This window comes from Herpailurus yagouaroundi, unplaced genomic scaffold (assembly GCF_014898765.1).
Source record: "Herpailurus yagouaroundi ecotype Mexico unplaced genomic scaffold, PumYag 355, whole genome shotgun sequence".
In the NCBI taxonomy this organism is placed as follows: domain Eukaryota; kingdom Metazoa; phylum Chordata; class Mammalia; order Carnivora; family Felidae; genus Herpailurus; species Herpailurus yagouaroundi.
The window spans coordinates 3,889,781-3,908,899 of NW_024412572.1; the positions used below are offsets into that span (position 1 = coordinate 3,889,781).

Here is a 19,119-nt window from a genome sequence, read left to right on the forward strand (position 1 = left end):
TCACTGTTATTACTGGTAAAGGTAAGAGTGCCTTGTGCCTTCGAACTCCTTGCTTCTCCACGTATAGGCCTTGGAACTGCTTACTGAAGAAATGTGTGTGTGTGTGTGTGTGTGTGTGTGTGTGTGTGTGTGTGTGTGTGGTAGAACTGGTATATAACAAACACTACAGGCAGACCTCAAAGACATTGTGGGTTCTGTTCCACACCACTGCAATAAAGTCAAATTTTTTTGGTTTCCCAGTGCATATAAAAGTTATGTTTGCATTATAGTGTAGTCTATTAAGTGTGCACTAGCATTATTTCTTTAAAAAATACATACTTTAAAAAATGCTTTATTGCTAAAAATGTTAACCATTTTTGAGCTCTTAGCAAGTATAATCACTAGTCAAGATCACTACAACAAATATAATAATAATGAAAAAGTTTGAAATATTGCGAAATCACCAAAATATAACACAGAGACAGAGTGAACAAATTCTGTTGGAAAAATGGCACCAATAGATTTGCTTAATGCAGGGTTGTCACAAATTTCACTTTGTTAAAAACACAATATCTGCAAAGCACAATAAAGCAAAGTATAATAAAACAAGTATACCTGCATATCTGTTTCAGGTATACAACATTATAATTCAATATCTGGATATACTATAAAGTGATTTTCACTGTAAGTCTAGTTACCATCCATCACCACATGATTCAACTCTTTCACCTATTTCACTCACTCCTAACCCAGTTTCCCTCTGATAACTACCAGTCTGTTTTCTATCTCTATGAGTTTGTTTTTGTTTTGTTTTTTAGATTCAAGATATAAATCTGGAAATCATATAGTATTTGTCTTTCTCTGACTTATTCCACTTAGCATTACACCCTCGAGTTCCACCCTCAAGTTGCACAACTGACAAGATTTCCTCCTTTTTTATGGCTGAGTACTGTTCCATCACACACACACACACACACACACACACACACACACACACACCCCATACCTTCTTTATCCATTTACCCATTGAAGGACACTTGGGTTGTTTCCATATCTTGACTACTGTAAAAAATGCTGCAATGAACATACAGGTGCATGTAGCTTTTCAAATTTGTGTTTTTGTATTCTTCAGATAAATACTCAGATGTGGAATTGCTGGATTATAGGGTAGTTCTATTTTTCATTTTTTGAAGAATTTCCATACCACTTGCCACAGTGCCTATACCAATTTACATTTCCACCAACAGTGTGTGAGGATTTCCTTTTCTCCACATCTTCTCCAATTCTTGTTATTTCTTGTCTTTTTTATAATAGCCATTCTAACAGGTATGAAGTGATATTTTATTGCAGTTTTGATTTGCTTTTCCCTGATAATTACTTCAATTAGATATTGAACATCTGTCTTCTTTCAAAAAATATCTATTCAGATCTTCTGCCCACTTTTTGTTGCATTATTCTTAACATTTATTGAAATATGGTTGGCATACAATGTATTAGTTTCAGATGTACAAAGTAGTAATTTTATAATTCTACACATTACTCAGTGCTCACCACAATAAGTGTAGTCACCATCTTTCACCATACAAGGTTATTACAATGTTATTGACTTCATTCCCCATGCTGGACTTTTCATCTCCATGACTTATTTATTGTATAACTAAAACCTTATACCTTTTCATCTCTTTCACCAGTTTTGCCACCCTCCACACTCCTTCCCTCTGGCAACCCCTAGTTTGTTCTCTGTATTTAAGAGTCTGTTTTTGTCTGTTTGTTTATTAATTTGTTTTGTTTTTTAGATTCCATATATAAATGAAATACTGCAATATTTGTCTTTCTCTAAGTTATTTTTTAATCAGGTTGCTTGTGTTTTGTTGTTAAGTTGTAGGAGTCATATATTTTGAATATTAACCCCTTATCAGATGTATAATGTGTAAATACTTTCTCCCATTCAATAGGCTGCCTTTTCATTTTGCTGATGGTTCTATTGTTCTGCAGAAGCTGTTTAGTTTGATGTAGTCCCTATTTGTTTCTGCTTTCATTTCCCTTGCCTTTGGAGTCAGACTCAAAAAAAATCACTAAGACCAGTGTCATGGAACTTACCACCTGTGTCTTCTTCTAGGAATTTTATGGTTTCAGGTCTTCTATTCAAGTATTTAATCCATTTTGAGTTAATTTTTTATATGATGTAAGGTAGTGGCCTAGTTTCATACTTTTGCATGTAGCTGTCCAGTTTGCTGAGCACCATTTATTGAATAAACTGTTCTTTCCTTGTTGCATATTCTAGGCTCCTTTTTGTAAATTAATTGACTATATATGTGTGGGCTTATTTCTGGGCTCTCCATTCTGTTCCATTGACTTATGTGTCTGTTTTTAGTGGCAAAACCTTATTTTTTTGATTAGTATAGCTTTGTAGCGCAGTTTAAAATCAGCAAGCATGGTACATTCAGGTTTGTTTTTTCCTTCTCAAGACTGCTTTGGCTATGTGGGGCCTTTTGTGGTTCCTTACACATTTTAGAATTATTTGTTTTAGTTCTGTGAAAAATGCCACTGGATTTTGATACATATTGAATTGAATCTGTAGATTGTTTTGGGTAGTATGGACATTTTAACAATGTTAGTTCTTCCAATCCATGAGCACAGGATACCTTTACATTTATTTGTGTCATCTTCAATTTCTTTTATCAGTGTCTTACAATTTTAATTTCACAGTACTTTCACTTTTTTGGTTAAATTTATTTCTAGGTATTTTATCCTTTTGATGCAATTGTATATAGGATTGTTTTAATTTCTCTTTTTAGTAATTTGTTATTATTGTATAGAAACAAAACAGATATCTGTATATTGATTTTTTTCCTGCAACTTTACTTAATTTCATAAATTAGTTCTGACAGGTTTTTGGTGGTGTCTTTAGGGATATATATATATATATTCATGTCATCTGTAATTAGAGAGAATTTTGCTTCTTCCTTTCTGATTTGGATGCCCTTCATTTCCTTTTCTTGCTTAATTTCTGTGACTAGGACTTCCAATAATATGTTGAATAAAAGTGGCTAGAGCATTCTTGTCTTGTTCCTGATCTCAGAGGAAAAGCTTTCAACTGTTCACCATTGAGTATGATATTAGCTGTGGCTTTGTCATATAAAGCCTTCATTGTATTGACGTAGGTTCCTTCTATACCCACTTTGTTGAGTGCTTTTTATCATAAGTGGGTATTAAATTTTGTCACATGCTTCTTTCTGCATTTATTGAGATGATCATATAATTTTAATCTTTTATTTTGTTAATGTGGTATATCATATTGATTCATTGGTAAATGTTGAGCCATCCTTGCATCCTTGGAATAAATGCCACTTGAGCATGGTGTATGATTCTTCTATTGTAATGTTGAATTTGGTTTGCTAATATTTTGTAGAGGATGTTGTATCTATGTTCATTTAGGGATGTTGGCCTCTGATTTGTTTTTCTGGTGTCCTTATATGGTTTTGGTATCAAGGTAATGCCTGACCTGTACAATGAGTTTGGAAGTGTTCTCTCCTCTTCAATTTTTTTGGAATAGTTTGAGAAAGACAGGTATTAAATCTTCTTTGAATGTCTGGTAGAATTCACCAGTGAAGCCATCTGGTCCTGGACTTTTGTTTGTTGAATCAGATTACTGACTCAATCTCCTTGCTAGAAATCAGTCTATTCAGATTTTCTTCATGATCCAGCCTTGAAAGAGTATATGTTTCTAGGAATTTATACATTTCTTCTAGGTTGTCCAATTTTCTGGCATGTAGTTTTTCATAGTACACTCTTATAACCCTTGGTATTTCTGTAGTATCAGTTGTAAACTTCTCCTCTTTCATTTCTGATTTTATTTGAGCCCGGTGTGTGTGTCCTTAGATCTGAGGTAAATCTCTTGCAGGCAACAAACAAATGGGTCTTGTGGGTTTTTTAAATCCAATTTCATAATTATTTTATGTTTTTGTTGTTTCTCTCTGTTCCTTTCTTCTCTTGCTTTCTTCTCTTGTGGTTTGGTGATTTTTTTTTTTAGCGTTACATTTAGAATTCTTTTTCATTGTCTTATGTGTATCTAGATTATTGCTTTATGGTTACCATAAGGTTTACATATAACATCCTATATTTACAACAGTCTATTTAAGTTGATAGCATCTTAAGTTTGAGCACAATTTTAAAATTCTACATTTTTGCACCTCCCCCATGTTCTGTATTTTTAATGTCCTAGTTTATATCTTTTTATTTTGTATTCCCTTAACTGTTATTATAGTTACACTGGATTTTGCTACTTTTGTCTTTTAACCTTTATACTAGCTTTATAAGTGGCTAATTCACTACCTTTACTAACATTTGCATTCACCAAAGAGATTTTTACTTTCATATGTTTTCTTGTTACTAGTTAGTGCCTTTTGTTTTTAGCTTAAAGAAGTTCCTTTAACATTTCTTATAAGGGTATAATAATAATAATGTACTTTTTTAGCTTTTGCTTTTCTGGGAAACTTTTTATCTCTCCTTCAATTTTGATTGATAACCTTGCCAGTAGACTCTTCTCAACTGGAAGATTTTTTTCCCCCAGCCCTTTGAATTTATCATACCACTTCTTTCTGGCTTGCAAAATTTTTGCTGAAAAATCTCCTGATAGTCTTATGGAGGTTCCCTTCTATAGGACAAGTTGTTTTTCTCTTGCTGCTTTTAATATTCTCTTTTTATCTTTAACTTTTAACATCTCAATTATAAATTAAATAATCTCTTTGGGTTCATTTTATGTGGAACTTTCATTGTTTCCTGGAGGTGGATGTCTGTTTACTTCCCCAGGTTAGGAATGTTTTTAGCCATTATTTATTCAAATAAATTTTCTACAGCCTTCTCTTCTGGGCTCCTATAATACAAACTTCTGTTTGAAGTTTTCCTACACTAAAAACTTCATTTTTCTTTTTGCTGCTCTGTTTGGGTCATTTCCACTGCTGTCTCTGGGTCACTGATCTGTTCTTCTACTCCATCTAGTCTTCTATTGAACCTCTCTAGTGCTTTATTCAGTTTAACTATTGTATTCTTCAGATCTGTGACTTCTGTATGGTACTTTCTTATCTTTTCCATCTCATTGTTCGTTCTCACCATGTTTATCTATTCTTCTCCTGAGTTTGGTGAGCATCTTTCTGACCACTACTTTGAACTCTTTATCAGGTAAATTACTTATCTCCATTTCATTAAGGTCTCTTTTTTGAAGTTTTGTCTTATTCTTTTGTTTGGAATATATTACTCTGTCTTCTCATCTTGTTTAACTCTTTGTTTGTTTCTATGTATTAGGTGAAACAGCTCTTTCCTAGCCTTGAAGGAGTGGCCTTATATAGGAGATGAAACTTATTATTCAGCTGTACCCTAGCTTTTGGCTGTTTCTCAGATCTTAGTGATTTTCTGATTAGCTTGATTTGTTCTTTTTTTTAATATAATGTATTGTCAAGTTAGCTAACATACAGTGTATACAGTGTGCTCTTGGTTTTGGGGGTATATTCCTGTGATTCATCACTTATATACAACACCCAGTGCTCATTCCAACAAGTGCCCTCCTCAATGCCCATCACCCATTTTCTCCTCTCCCCTGCCCCTCCCATCAATCCTCAGTTTGTTCTTTGTATTTAAGAGTCTCTTATAGGTTTACTTCCCTCTGTTTGCAACTATTTTTCCCCTTCCCTTCCCCCATATTCTTCTGTTAAGTTTCTCAAGTTCAACAGATGAGTGAAAACATATGATATCTGTCCTTCTCTGACTGACTTATTTCACTTAGCATAATACCCTCCAGTTCCATCCACGTTGTTGCAAATGGGAGGATTTTAGTCTTTCTCATTGCCAAGTAGTATTCCATTGTATATATAAACCACATCTTCTTTATCCATTCATCAGTTGGGCTCTTTCCATAATTTGGCTATTGTTGAAATCACTGCTATAAACATTGGAGTACATGTGCCCCTATGAATCAGCACTCCTTTATTCTTTGGATAAATTCCTAGTAGTACTATTGCTGGATCATAGAGTAGTTCTATTTTTAATTTCTTTAGGAACCTCCAAACTGTTTCCCAGAGTGACTGCACCAGTTTGCATTCCCACAGTGCAAGAGGGTTCCTGTTTCTCTACATCCTCATTAACATCTGTTGTTTCCTGAGTTGTCCATTTTAGCCACTCTGACCAGTGTGTGGTGGTATCTCAGTGTGCTTTTGATTTGTATTTCCCTGATGATAAGTGATGTTGAGCATCTTTTCATGTGGTTGTTAGCCATATGAATGTCTTATTTGGAAAAGTGACATTCCATTCTGCCCATTTCCTCATCAGGTTATTTGTTTTTCGGGTGTTGAGTTTGGTAAGTTCTTTGTAGATTTTGGACACTAACCCATTATCTGATATGTCATTTGCAAATATCTTCTCCTATTCCATCAGTTGCCTTTTAGTTTTGTTGTTTCCTTCCCTGTGCAGAAGCTTTTTATTTTGAAGAGGTCCCAATAGTTCATTTTTGCTTTGATTTCCCTTGCCTTCAGAGACATGTCGAGCAAGAAATTGCTGTGGCTGAGATCAAAGAGATTGTTGCCTGTTTTCTCCTCTAGGGTTTGATGGTTTACTGTCTCACATTTAGGTATTTCATTAATTTTGAATTTATTTTTGTGTGTAGTGTAAGAAAGTGGTCCAGTTTCATTCTTCTGCATGTTGCTTGTCCAGTTCTCTCAGCACCATTTGCTAAAGAGACTGTTTTCCAATGGATACTCTTTCCTGCTTTGTCAAAGATTAGTTGTCCATATATTTGTGTGTCCAGTTCTGGTTTCTCTATTATATATGTCTGTTTTTGTGCCAATACCATACTGTCTTGATGATTACAGCTTTGTAGTAGAAGCTAAAGTCCAGCATTGTGATGCCTCTGCTTTGGTTTTCTTTTTCAACATTGCTTTGGCTATTTGGGGTCTTTTGTGTTTCCATACTAATTTTAGGATTGTTTTTTCTAGCTTTGAGAATAATACCAGTGCAGTTTTGATTGGGATTGCATTGAATGTGTAGATTGCTTTGGGTAGTATTGACATTTTATTTTATTTTTATTTTTTCAACGTTTATTTATTTTTGGGACAGAGAGAGACAAAGCATGAACGGGGGAGGGGCAGAGAGAGAGGGAGACACAGAATCGGAAACAGGCTCCAGGCTCCGAGCCATCAGCCCAGAGCCTGACGCGGGGCTTGAACTCACGGACCGCGAGATCGTGACCTGGCTGAAGTCGGACGCTTATCCGACTGCGCCACCCAGGCGCCCCATCCAGGCTCTGAGCTGTCAGCACAGAACCCGACGTGGGGCTTGAACTCACGGACCGCGAGATCATGACCTGAGCCGAAGTCGGCCGCTTAACCGACTAAGCCACCCAGGCGCCCCTTGACATTTTAATAATATTTGTTCTTCCAATCCATTAGCATGGAATGTTTTTCCATTTCTTTGTGTCTTCTTCAATTTCTTTCATAAGTTTTCTATAGTTTTCAGCATACAGATATTTTACATCTTTGGTTAGGTTTATTCCTTGTTATTTTATGGTTCTTAGTGCATTGTAAATGGGATCAATTTCTTGGTTTTCTGTTGCTTCATTATTGACGTATAGAAATGCAACCGATTTCTGTGCATTGATTTTTGTATCCTGCAACTTTGCTGAGTTCATGTATCAGTTCTAGTGGCTTTTTGGTGGAGTCTTTTGGGTTTTCCATGTAGAGTATCATGTCATCTGCAAAAAGTGAAAGTTTGACTTCTTTGCCAATTTGGATGGCTTTTATTTTGTCATCCGATTGCTGAAGCTAGGACTTCCAACACTATGTTAAACAACAGTGGTGAGAGTGGACATCCCTGCCATGTTGCTGATCTCAGAGGGAAAGCTCTCAGTTTTTCCCCATTGAGGATGATATTAGCTGTGGACTTTTCATATATGTCTTTTATGATGTTAAGGTATATTCCTTCTATCCCGGTTTTCTTGAAGGTTTTTATTAAGAAAGGATGCTGTATTTTGTCAAATGCTTTTCCTGCATCTATTGACAGGATCATATGGTTATTATCCTTTCTTCTATTAATGTGCTGTACACATTGATTGATTTGCAAATATTGAACCAATCTTGCAACCCAGGAATGAATCCCACTTGATCATGGTGAATAATTCTTTTAATACACTTGAATTCAATTTGCTAGTATCTTGTTGAGAATTTTTGTATCTGTGTTCTCAGGAATATTGGCCTGTAACTCTCCTTTTTTGTGGAGTCTCTGTCTAGTTTGGGAATCAAGGTAATGCTGGTTTCATAGAATGAGTCTGGAAGCTTTCCTTCCATTTCTATTTTTGGAACAGCTTGAGAAGATCGGTATTAACTCTGTTTTAAATGTCTGGTAGAATTCCCCTGGGAAGCCATCTGGCCCAGGTCTCTTATTTGTTGGGAGATTTTTGATAACTGATTCAATTCCTTGGATGGTTATGGGTCTGTTCGAATTTTCTATTTCTCCCTGTTTGAGTTTTGGTAGTGTGTGGGTGTCTAGGAACTTTCCATTTCTTCCAGGTTTTCCAGTTTGTTGGCATATAATTTTTCATAGTATTCTTTAATAATTGTTTGTATTTCTGTGGTGTTGGTTGTGATCTGTCCTTTTTCATTTGTGATTTTATCTATTTGGATCCTCTCTGTTTTCTTTTTGAGAAGTCTGGCTAGAGATTTATCAACTTTATTTTTTCAAAAAAACAGCTCTTAGATTCATTTATCTGTTCTACTGGTTGGGTTGGGGTTTTTTTTTTGTTTGTTTGTTTGTTTTTTTGGATTCTATATTGTTTATTTCTGTTCTAATCTTTATTATTTATCTTCTTCTACTGGCCTTGGAGTTCATTTGCTGTTCTGCTTCTAGTTCCTTTAGGTGTGAAGTTATATTTTATATTTAGGATTTTTCTTGTTTCTTGTGATAGGCCTGGGTTGCAATGTATTTTCTTCTTAGGACTCCTTTGCTGCATCCCAAAGGGTTTGGATTGTTGTGTTTTCATTTTAATTTGCTTCCATATATTTTTAAATTTCTTCTCTAATTGCCTGGTTGACCCATTCATTCTTTAGTAGGACGTTCTTTAACCTCCATGCATTTGGAGATTTTCCAAATTTTTTTCTTGTGGTTGATCTCAAGTTTCATAGCATTGTGATCTGAAAATATGCACAGTATGATCTCAATTCTTTTATATTTTTTGAGGGCTGTTTTGTGACCCAGTATGTGATCTATCTTGGAGAATGTTCCATGTGCACTTGAGAAGAATGTGTATTCTGCAGCTGTTGGATGAAAAGTTCTGAGTATATCTGTCAAGTCCATCTGGTCCAGTGTATCATTCAGGGCCATTGTTTCTTTATTGATTTTCTGCCTAGATGATCTGTCCATTGCTCTAAGTGGAGTATTAAAGCTACCTGCAGTTACCAGATTCTTATCCAAAAGGTTGTTTATATTTGTGATTAATTGATTTATATATTTGGAAGTCACCAAGTTGGGGGCATAAAAATTTATAATTGTTAGCTCTTCTTGATGGATAGACCCTGTAATTATGATATAATCCCCTTCTTCATATCTTGTTACAACCTTTAGTTTATAATCTAGTTTGTCTGATACAAATATGGCTACTCCAGCTTTCTTTTGACTTCCAATAGCATGATAGATGGTTCTCCATCCCCTCACTTTCAATCTGAAGGTGTCGTCAGGTCTAAAATGGGTCTCCTGTAGACAGCATATAGACGGATCTTGTTTTTTTATCCATTCTGATACCCTTATCCATACCTGATACTGCCGAGTTTTAGTGGACAGGTCTGCTACTACCCTTGATGTGTCTACCCTTGTAGGTTAAGGCCCGTGTGTCCCTAGCTGCTTTCAGAATTCTCTCTTTATCTTTGTATTTTTCCAGTTGCATTATGATATGCTGTGGAGAAGACCTATTCCTGTTAAATCTGAAGGGAGTTCTCTGTGCCTCCTGGATTTGGATGTCTGCTCCCTTCCCCAGATTAGGAAAGTTCTCAGCTATAATTTGTTCAATAAACCTTCTTCCCCTTTCTCTCTCTTCTTCTTCTTCTGGCACTCCTATGATACAGATATTATATTATTATGTTTCATTGAACTACTTAGTTCTCTAATTTTCCCCTCATGGTCTAGTACTTTCTTATCTCTTTTTCTCAGCTTCATCATTTTCCATAATTTTATCTTCTGCTTCACATATTCTCCCCTCTGCTTCTTCCATCCTTGCTGTCACTGAATCTAGTTTATTTTGCACCTTATTTGTTTTGCACCTTATTTACAACATTTCTTAATTCATCGTGACTGTTTTTTAGTTCCTTGAACTCTGCAGCAATAGATTCTCTGCTGTCTTCTATGTTTTTTTCAAAACCAGTGATTATTCTTATGGCTATTATTCTAAATTCTTGATCAGATGTATTGTTTATGTCTGTTTTAAGCAATTCTCTAGCTGTCATTTCTTCCTGGAATTTCTTTTCAGAATTCTTCTGTTTCATCATTTTGGCTAGTTTTCTGTCCCTTATGTGTTTTAGTAGCTTCTTATGTGTCCTGTACCTGCAAGCACTACTATATTAAAGAGGGGTCATGTGATGTCCAGGGCCTGGCCCTTCAGGAGGTGTTTTTGGAGTGTGTTACATGCTAGCTGTTGTTGTGACTCTGATTGCTTTATCTCCCTACTTGTAGTGGTGGTTTGGACCTTCCACCAGGTGTGCTTTGATTTGTTCATTGACATAACCCTTGGGACCAGTGGCTGCCCTAGTCTGGATGAGGGGCCGTCTGGTTCAGTCAGTGTCAATCTTGCTCTGGTGGGTACACAGTTACCAGGCATGGATGGGTGTGGTGTGGCATAGGCATGTCCCACCTCCACTGTGGGCCCCTTGTCCATTCCCTGAAATCCCACCTTGTTGGTGATGGGGAGAAAAATGGCAAAACCCCATTCTCTCCTCCCCAGACTGGGTGTCCCAAACCACTCTGTTCAGACCATCTTTACAGTGCCGTGCAGGCATGAGCAGGACAGTTTGTTCCGCTCCACAGTCTCCTGTGCCCCCCAGGTGCTCGGCTGGGATTCAAACCCCAATGTATTAAAGGATCTTGCTCTGCACACCCTGGTTTCAGGGAAGTAGTACTCCAGCCAGCCAGCCAACAAAGGGCCTCTGGCTCCTCACAGTGCCACGTGTGTGTGAGCAGGCTGTTTTGTTCCAGTCCGCAGTCTCCTGTACCTCCCAGGTGCTCGGCTTGGATTCAAACCCCAGTGTCTTAAAGGATCCCACTCTGCATGCCCCAGTTCCAGGGTAGTGCCACTCCACTCAGCCAGCCAACAAAGGCCTCTGGTTGGCGGGCACCTGCAGGGTCTTTTGTCCTTGGAATGGCTCTGTGCCTTCTTCCCACAGCACTTAAGGGAGGGAATTGCTTTCTCTGACTGCAGACTGCACCTCTGAGCTAGTTACCAAGACTGGGACTGGCTCCCCTCCTCCCCAGGTGCATGAACAGGGCAGCTGGCCCCAGTCCAGAGAAAGCCCTGCCGTTAGAAATTGATTCTTTCTCCATTTTGTCCATTCCCTGGTCCGTGGTTTTCTCTTGTCCAAATACAGTCTTACACTTCCACAGCCTCTCTCTTCCTTTTGTCTCTCCACAGAAGGGGATCCCTCCCCTCTGTTCCTATGCCACCCATTTTATCTCTCCCAGTTTGCAATCACATACCTATGGTCTGCCAAGTTGTCCCCGTGGGCTCTTGGAGATGTCTGCCACTCCACAGCCTGTACTCTTGGAATTCCAAGTCCTCTGGCCTCAACAGTGCTGTGTTTGAGGGATGAGGGAACTTCAGGTTCCCCTATTTCACCACCATGTGGACTGGAACCTCACTTGAATTGTCCTTAATAGGTCCCAGTTGTTGAGGGTGTGCCCACATCTGTCAGTGTTCCAAAGGGAGGGATCTCAGACATTGCCTAGTTTCAGGTTAATTGTAAGCCAGATCCTCAGGCAGCAACTTTTAAGGTATGTAAATATATCCACAGTTGTAATCCCTGAAGACTTCCAGACCAGGAGATCTGGAGGTCTTCCTGGGCAATAGTTGCAAAATTCATGTATTTAGACATGTGCTCAAGCTCCTTTTTAGGAGATATCAACAAACTGTGGCAAGGCCTTTTTCACATGAAGACTGAAGATGTATTTCAGTCTGCTGTCTGTGCAGTGCCATGGGGTGGTAGCCTGCCAAGGACTGTCTCTCTGTTGCAGACCCATAGGGCCCAGAAATGCAATTCCCCTTGGCCCCAAGATCCAGGTGCTCAACGAGCATCCCTTTTGTGGTTTGTGCCTATCCATTGGCTGTGGCATGGTGAGCCATGGCTGCAGTGTGCAGGAACAGCGTGCTCTCACTGGAGCTAGCAGGCCTGTGGGTGGTGTGAAAATGATATCTGCCAGTATTGGCACCAACAAGGCAGAAGGAAAACACAAAAATAGCACCTGCCTTCATCCTGAGAGTCCCAGTAGGTTTCTGCTTCTGTGGCAGATGCTTTAAGATTAAGAAATGAGTCTCCTTTGCATATAGTCTAGGAGCCTTTCAAACTGTTGCTTTTGTGCTGTGTTCCAGGAGGAGTGGGTTTGTATACAAACCATTTAAGAGCAGATTTTTCATTCCCTATAGCCATTTGGTTCTCCTGGGAGTAAACACTGTTGGTTTTTAAGGCCAGACATGTTAAGAGCTTACCTCTCTAGCACAGTTCATTAGGGTTGGGTGTCTGATATGGGGCACAAACCCCTCACTTCTCAGGGACAAGCTTCATATTATGAGATTCCTCCTGAGTGTAACTCACTGTGCATTTTCTTGCTAGACCATGTCTAACTGCCTCTCCTACCCATCTTGATGTGGTCCTTCTATATTCTCTTGTGGAAGCACTGTTCAGCTAGCTTTGGGGTCCTTTTCAGAGGGACTTATTCCGTATGTAGCTGTAGATTTGTTGTGTTTGTGGGCAGAGGTGAGTTCAGGATCTTTTCATGCTGTTATCTGGAATCCTTCCCTGAAATCAAATTTTGAGGCTGGAAAGCATGAATACTTATTCAAGTTGCTGCTTCATGGTAATGTAGAGGAATTAAGGAATAGAGACCATCCCTACCACACATATACACATACACACACACCACACACTTAGGGCTTTTGATAATTTCATTTCAATTGAGAGAAATAGAATAGCACCAAGTAAGTAGTAAGCATGGCACAAGAGGTTGGAATTATTTATAAAAATAATTCATCCTCATAGAAACCAGAGGATGTGGAAGAATAAGTGGTATTGGTAACCCTTGTAACTGGGTTACTTTGTTTATCTGATTACTGAAAAGACACAGGATTGTATAACATACAGAAGAGGCTATACTATATAAGAAACTCTGTGATTTATAAACTTGGAACTAAAGTGTGTCTATGGACCAACAGCACTGGCATCACCTGGGAGCTTGTTAGAAGTACAGAATCTCAGGCTATATTCTTGCCCTACTGAATTAGAAACTCAATTTTAGCAAAATCCCTGGGTCATATGTGTGTACATTTAAGTTTGGGCTAGAGGATATAACATGGGGTTCCAATCCTAGATATATCCCTAAGAGTTCTTGGCAGGTTCTGTCTCTTTACAGTTTTTCCAGTCTGTAAAAGACAACTATTTTATACACAACAATTAGTAGAGGGGCCTATATTCAAAAGCTTTAGACTGAAGAAAAAAATCTAAAAAGGAGCATAGGTTTCATGTGTATGATATGTGAAATGCTTTTGTTCTATAGCCATATTGTAAGTCAAACCCATTATACATAACATACATAACACATTCTGGTTTTATATTATTTTGAATTAGAATGTCTGTAATATACTTAATTAAAATGAAGGCAACATACTTGTATTCCTCTTATACACACAAACACATACACACATACATACATCTTTGCCCAGTGTAAAGATAAAGATGATCATCTATTTTATTAAAGGGAAAGAATGGAAAGGATGGGCAACAGCATGTCCAAATCTCAACTAATAAGTAGGTTTGCATTGAATATCAGTATATTTTTAGTAACAGTTGGATGAAGTATACATCAAAGAAATTACCTGAAAATTATTTGAGATTTTTTTTTTGGCAGAAGGGGAGATATGGAAATACTCCCATGCTAATGCTGTAACACTGTGATGCCTATGAACCCAATTTCTTTAAACAAATTTGTATCCATATTTGAATAGATAGTATGTGTATAGTACTACATCCAAAGTCACAAAAGGCACAGTGAAATTAAGGATTTTTTTCTATCCTTATCTCCCAACCCATTGCCCTCCCTGGAGAAAACCTTTCTGATTAATTTCTTCTTTATCCTTCCAGAAATACATATGCATATACAAGCAAATGCTTATAGGTATATATCTTTTCCTTATGTCAATATATATCTTTTCCTTAAGTCAATATATACATATATATATATATATATATATATATATATATATATATATATATTCTCTTCCACAAAATATAACCTGCCACATTCTTCTTAGTGGCTATAATATATATTATACATTATACAATATTATTGTATAAGGATATTTAACCACTCTCCTATATATGGACATTTCAGTTGCTAATATTTTGTCCAAAAATAATGCTAAAGATACAGATTCAAATGTATCTGTATGTGCTAAATACCTAGGAAAGGAATTTCAAGATGTCTCAGAGAAATGTATTTGTATATTAGATATATATTTCCAAATTGTCTTCTATAGAGCTTGTACCAATTTGCACTCCTATTAAAACAATATGAGAGTGCCCATTTCCCATGCTTTAACTGTTAGTAAGTGCCAAACTTCTCATCTTTGCCAAATGTTGCCTTGCTTTGCACTTTTCTCATTAGAAAAATTTGAGAGCCACTTGAATTTCCTTTTTCATGGATGAATTTTGTTCATAACCTCTGCCCATTTTTCTACTGGGCTGCTACTCCCTTTCTTATTGACCTATAAGAGTTTTATATATGCAAGAAGATTAGCCTTTATGATATTAAATACATTTTTTGTCACTTGTCTTTTGATTGGTGTTTTTGTTTTGTTTTAGTTTGTTTTGCCATATAAAATTTTTTAAATGTTTATGTAGTCAAATATAAGGCATTTTAAAATTTTGTTTCTGAGTTTCATGTCATATTTTGGAAAACATGCTCACTACAGGATGTTAACAAAAATTACCAATGTTTTTCTCTAGTACTTTTATGATTTTTAAAAATATTTAAGACTTTGATCCATTTTCAATTCATTTGTACATAAGGTATGAGGTAGGAATGCAATCTCTTATTTTTTTCTAGGTGCTACAGGTTGTTGGTTCTTTTCTTGAATGTTCTGTTCTGTTACATTGAATTGTCCATTCCTAGTATTTTACTAGCATATTGTTTTAATTACTGCTATTCAGTAATGTGTTTTAGTATCTGATAAGTCTAGGAACTCCTTACTTCTCTATCTCAGAACTTTCTAGGGTACATTTCTGTTTCTGTCCCCCAGCCACATGTAAACATTTATGTTTTCCATCATCATAGGTTTACCTTTCTTTCATTTTCTATAATGGAGCCATAAAATATGCAGTCTTTTACATCTGTAAAAGACTACACACACTAAGCATAATATTTTTGAGGTTTATCCATGTTGTAGTATGTATCAGTAGTTTCTCTTTATTGCTGAATTTCATGAAATGGATATATAATGCATTTTGTTTATCCATTCATTAGCTACTGGAAATTTGGATTATTTTCACTTTTTTGATATTATGAATAATGCTATTATGAATACTCACATACAAGTCTTTGTGTGGACACATGTTCTCATTTCTCTTGGGTAACAAGGAGTGGGATTGCTACATGTTATGGTTAGCATAATTCTTAAGAAACTTCCAAACTGTTTTCCAAGATAGCTGTACCATTTTACATTCCCACCAGCGGTGTATGTGGGTTTCAGTTTCTCCATATTTTTGTCAACATTATTTTTTTATAGTTGTTATAATGGTATTTCACTGTAGATTTAATTTGATAAACATCATTTTATGTGCTCATTAACCATTCATATATATTTTTTGGTGAGTTGTCTGCGCGAATCTTTTACCCATATATTTTTGTTAATGTTTATTTATTTTAGAGAGCACAAGCAGGGGAGGGGCAGAGAGAGAGGGAGACAGAGAATTCTAAGCAGGCTTTGAGCTGTCAGCACAGAGCCTGATGCAGGGCTTGAACTCATGAACCGTGAGATCATAACCTGAGCTGAAGTTGGACACTTAACCAACTGAGCCACCAAGGTGCCCCTCTTTTGCCCATATTTTGACTGGGTTGGTTTCTTCTTAACCAAGTTATAAGAATTCCTTATATATTCTGGATACGAGTCCTTTATCAGATAGAAATGATTTGCACATATTTCCTATCAGTCTACAGTTTGTCTTCTTACTCAGTGGAGTCTTTTGAAGAGCAAAAGTTTTCAATTATAAAATCTAATTTATTTTTTGCCTTTATTGCTTGTGTTTTTTTTTAATAGAAATTTATTGTCAAATTGGTTTCCATACAACACCCAGTGCTCATCCCAACAGGTGCCCTCCTCAATGCCCATCACCCACTTTCCCCTCCCTCCCACCCCCTATCAACCCTCAGTTTATTCTCAGTTTTTAAGAGTCTCTTATGGTTTGACTCCCTCCCTCTCTAACTTTTTTTTTCCTTCCCCTCCTCCATGGTCTTCTGTTAAGTTTCTCAGGATCCACATAAGAATGAAAACATATTGCTTGTGCTTTTTGATGTTATATCTAATAAATCCTTGCCTACCCCAGTGGTTCTCAACTGGAAGCAGTTTTGCCCCCAGGGGACATTTGGCAGTATCTAGAGATATATTTTGTTGTGTCATCAGCTGAGAGGGAGTTGCTACTTGGGTCTAGTGGAAGAGGCCAGGGATGCTGCTAAACATCCTAGAATGCACAGTACAGCCCACAACACAGAATTACCTGGCCCATCACGTAAATAGGACCAGATTGAGAAACCCTGACCTAACCCAGCCATGAAGATATTCTCCTTTGTTTTCTTGGATAATTTCAGCTCTTATATTTTGGTCTGTGATCCACATTGAGTTCATTTTTGTGTATAATGTGAGGAAGGCATCGAAATTCACCTGTTGCATGTGGATATGAGTTGTCTCAGTATCATTTGTTGAAAAGACAAATGGAGAGCTGGCCCTTATGAATTATCTTTCCCCTTTTTAAAAAATCACTTGTCCATAAATGTTGAGGTTCTAACTTTTTTTCAATTGATGTTTCAATGATACATTTTTTCAATATTTTTACTTTTAACTTACCTATATCATTTGAAGAGGTTTTTTCTTTTTTGTAGGTAACATATAGTCTAGTCATGTTTTTTTTTAATCCATTCTGACAGTTGGTATGTTTACATCATTTACATTTAGCCTAATTATTGATATGTTTGGATTTGGGTCAACTGTTCTAATTTACCTCCTTTTCCCCCATTTGTTGCCACCTTTTGGATTATTTAAATTTTTTTTTTTTTTTTAGTATTCTGTTTTAATTTATTGTGTTTTTGACTATATCTCTGTGTTGTTTTTTAAGTAGTTTCCCTAAGGATTACAATATACATACTTTTTAGAGTCTATGTAGAATCAATAGTTGCCACTTAAACTGTGGTGTAGAAATCTTACTACTTTATAGGTCTCATTACCTTCTCCCTTACGTTGTAGTTATTTAATGTAATCTACATATATTAGAAAAATCCTTAGACAATGTTATTTTTGCTTTCAATTATAAAAAATAAAGTCACACCTCATTTTATTGTGCCTCACTTTATTGTGCTTTGCAGGTATTGCATTTTTCACAAATTCAAAGGTTTGTAGCAACCCTATATCTGCCGAGTCTGTTGGTGCCATTTTCCCAGCAGTATTTGCTCACTCTGTGTGTCTGTGTCTCATTTGGGTAATTCTCAAAATATTTCAAACTTTTTCACTATTATATTTGTTATGATGATCTGTAATCAGTGATAAAAATTCATTGAAAACTCAAATAATTGACATTTTTTAGCAATAAAGTATTTTTTAATTATGTACATTGTTTTCTGGACATATGCTGTTGCACACTTAATAGTGTAAACAATACTATTATATTTTTTTGGTTTGACTCACTTTATTGTGATAAAAAAATTGACTCACTTTATATAAAGTGTGATATCACTTTATTATGGTGGTCTTGAACTGAACCCACAATATCTTCAAGGTATGCCAGTATTTTAAAGAACAGAGAAAATTTATTATTGAGATTTTTACTGTTTCTGTTTTCATCATTCATTCCTGATGTTCCCAGTTTCCTTCTGACATAATTTTCCTTTTGCCTGAAGAATTAGAACACAATTTCTGGCCATGACTTCTTTTGTGTTGTTTTTTTTTAAGTTTTTAAAAAATGTTTTATTTATTTTTGAGAAAGAGAGACAGAGTGCAAGCAGGGGAGGGGGCAGAGAGAGAGCGAGACACAGAACCAAAGCAGGCTCCAGGCTCAGCTGTCAGCACAGGTCATGATCTCACAGTTCGTGGGATCAAGCCCCACATCAGGCTTTACACTGCCAGCATGGAGCCTGCTTGGGATTCTCTCTCTCTCTCTCTCTCTCCCTCCCTTTCTCTTTGCCCCTCCCTGGCTTGTGTGCACTCTGTCTCTCTCAAATAAATAAATAAACATTTTTTACCTTATTCCTGATGTATAATTTTTGATACAGGATTCTGATTTGGCAGTTCTTTTTAGTGCTTAAAAGTGTTGTGCCATTTCCTTCTGACATTTTTGGTTTTTGACCAAAATATGCTGTCATTTGAATTATTCTTTTAAAAATAATTCAGCATTTTCTCTGACTGCTTTCAGATTTTTCTTTAATTTTCAGCAATTTGATTTTGACAGGCCCTAAAGTGAATTTCATTAGGTTTATCTTATTTTAGGCTCACTGAGCTTTTTGAATTTGTCAGTTATATCTCTTGGCAAGTTGGGGAAACTTTCATCCATTGTTTCTTGCAGCATTTTTTTCTGCAAACTCTTTATTCCTCTCTTGGAACTCTAATGACATAAAAGCAAGGCCTTTGGCATTATTCCA

At 36.6% G+C, this 19,119-nt stretch overlaps 1 protein-coding gene across 6 annotated transcripts in view; it reads left to right on the forward strand.

Moving 5' to 3' along the window:
* AKAP3 (A-kinase anchoring protein 3) overlaps nt 1-19,119 on the forward strand; it is a 49,907-nt gene that overhangs the window by 29,003 nt on the left and 1,785 nt on the right. The gene's annotated exons all lie outside the window — the stretch shown is intronic.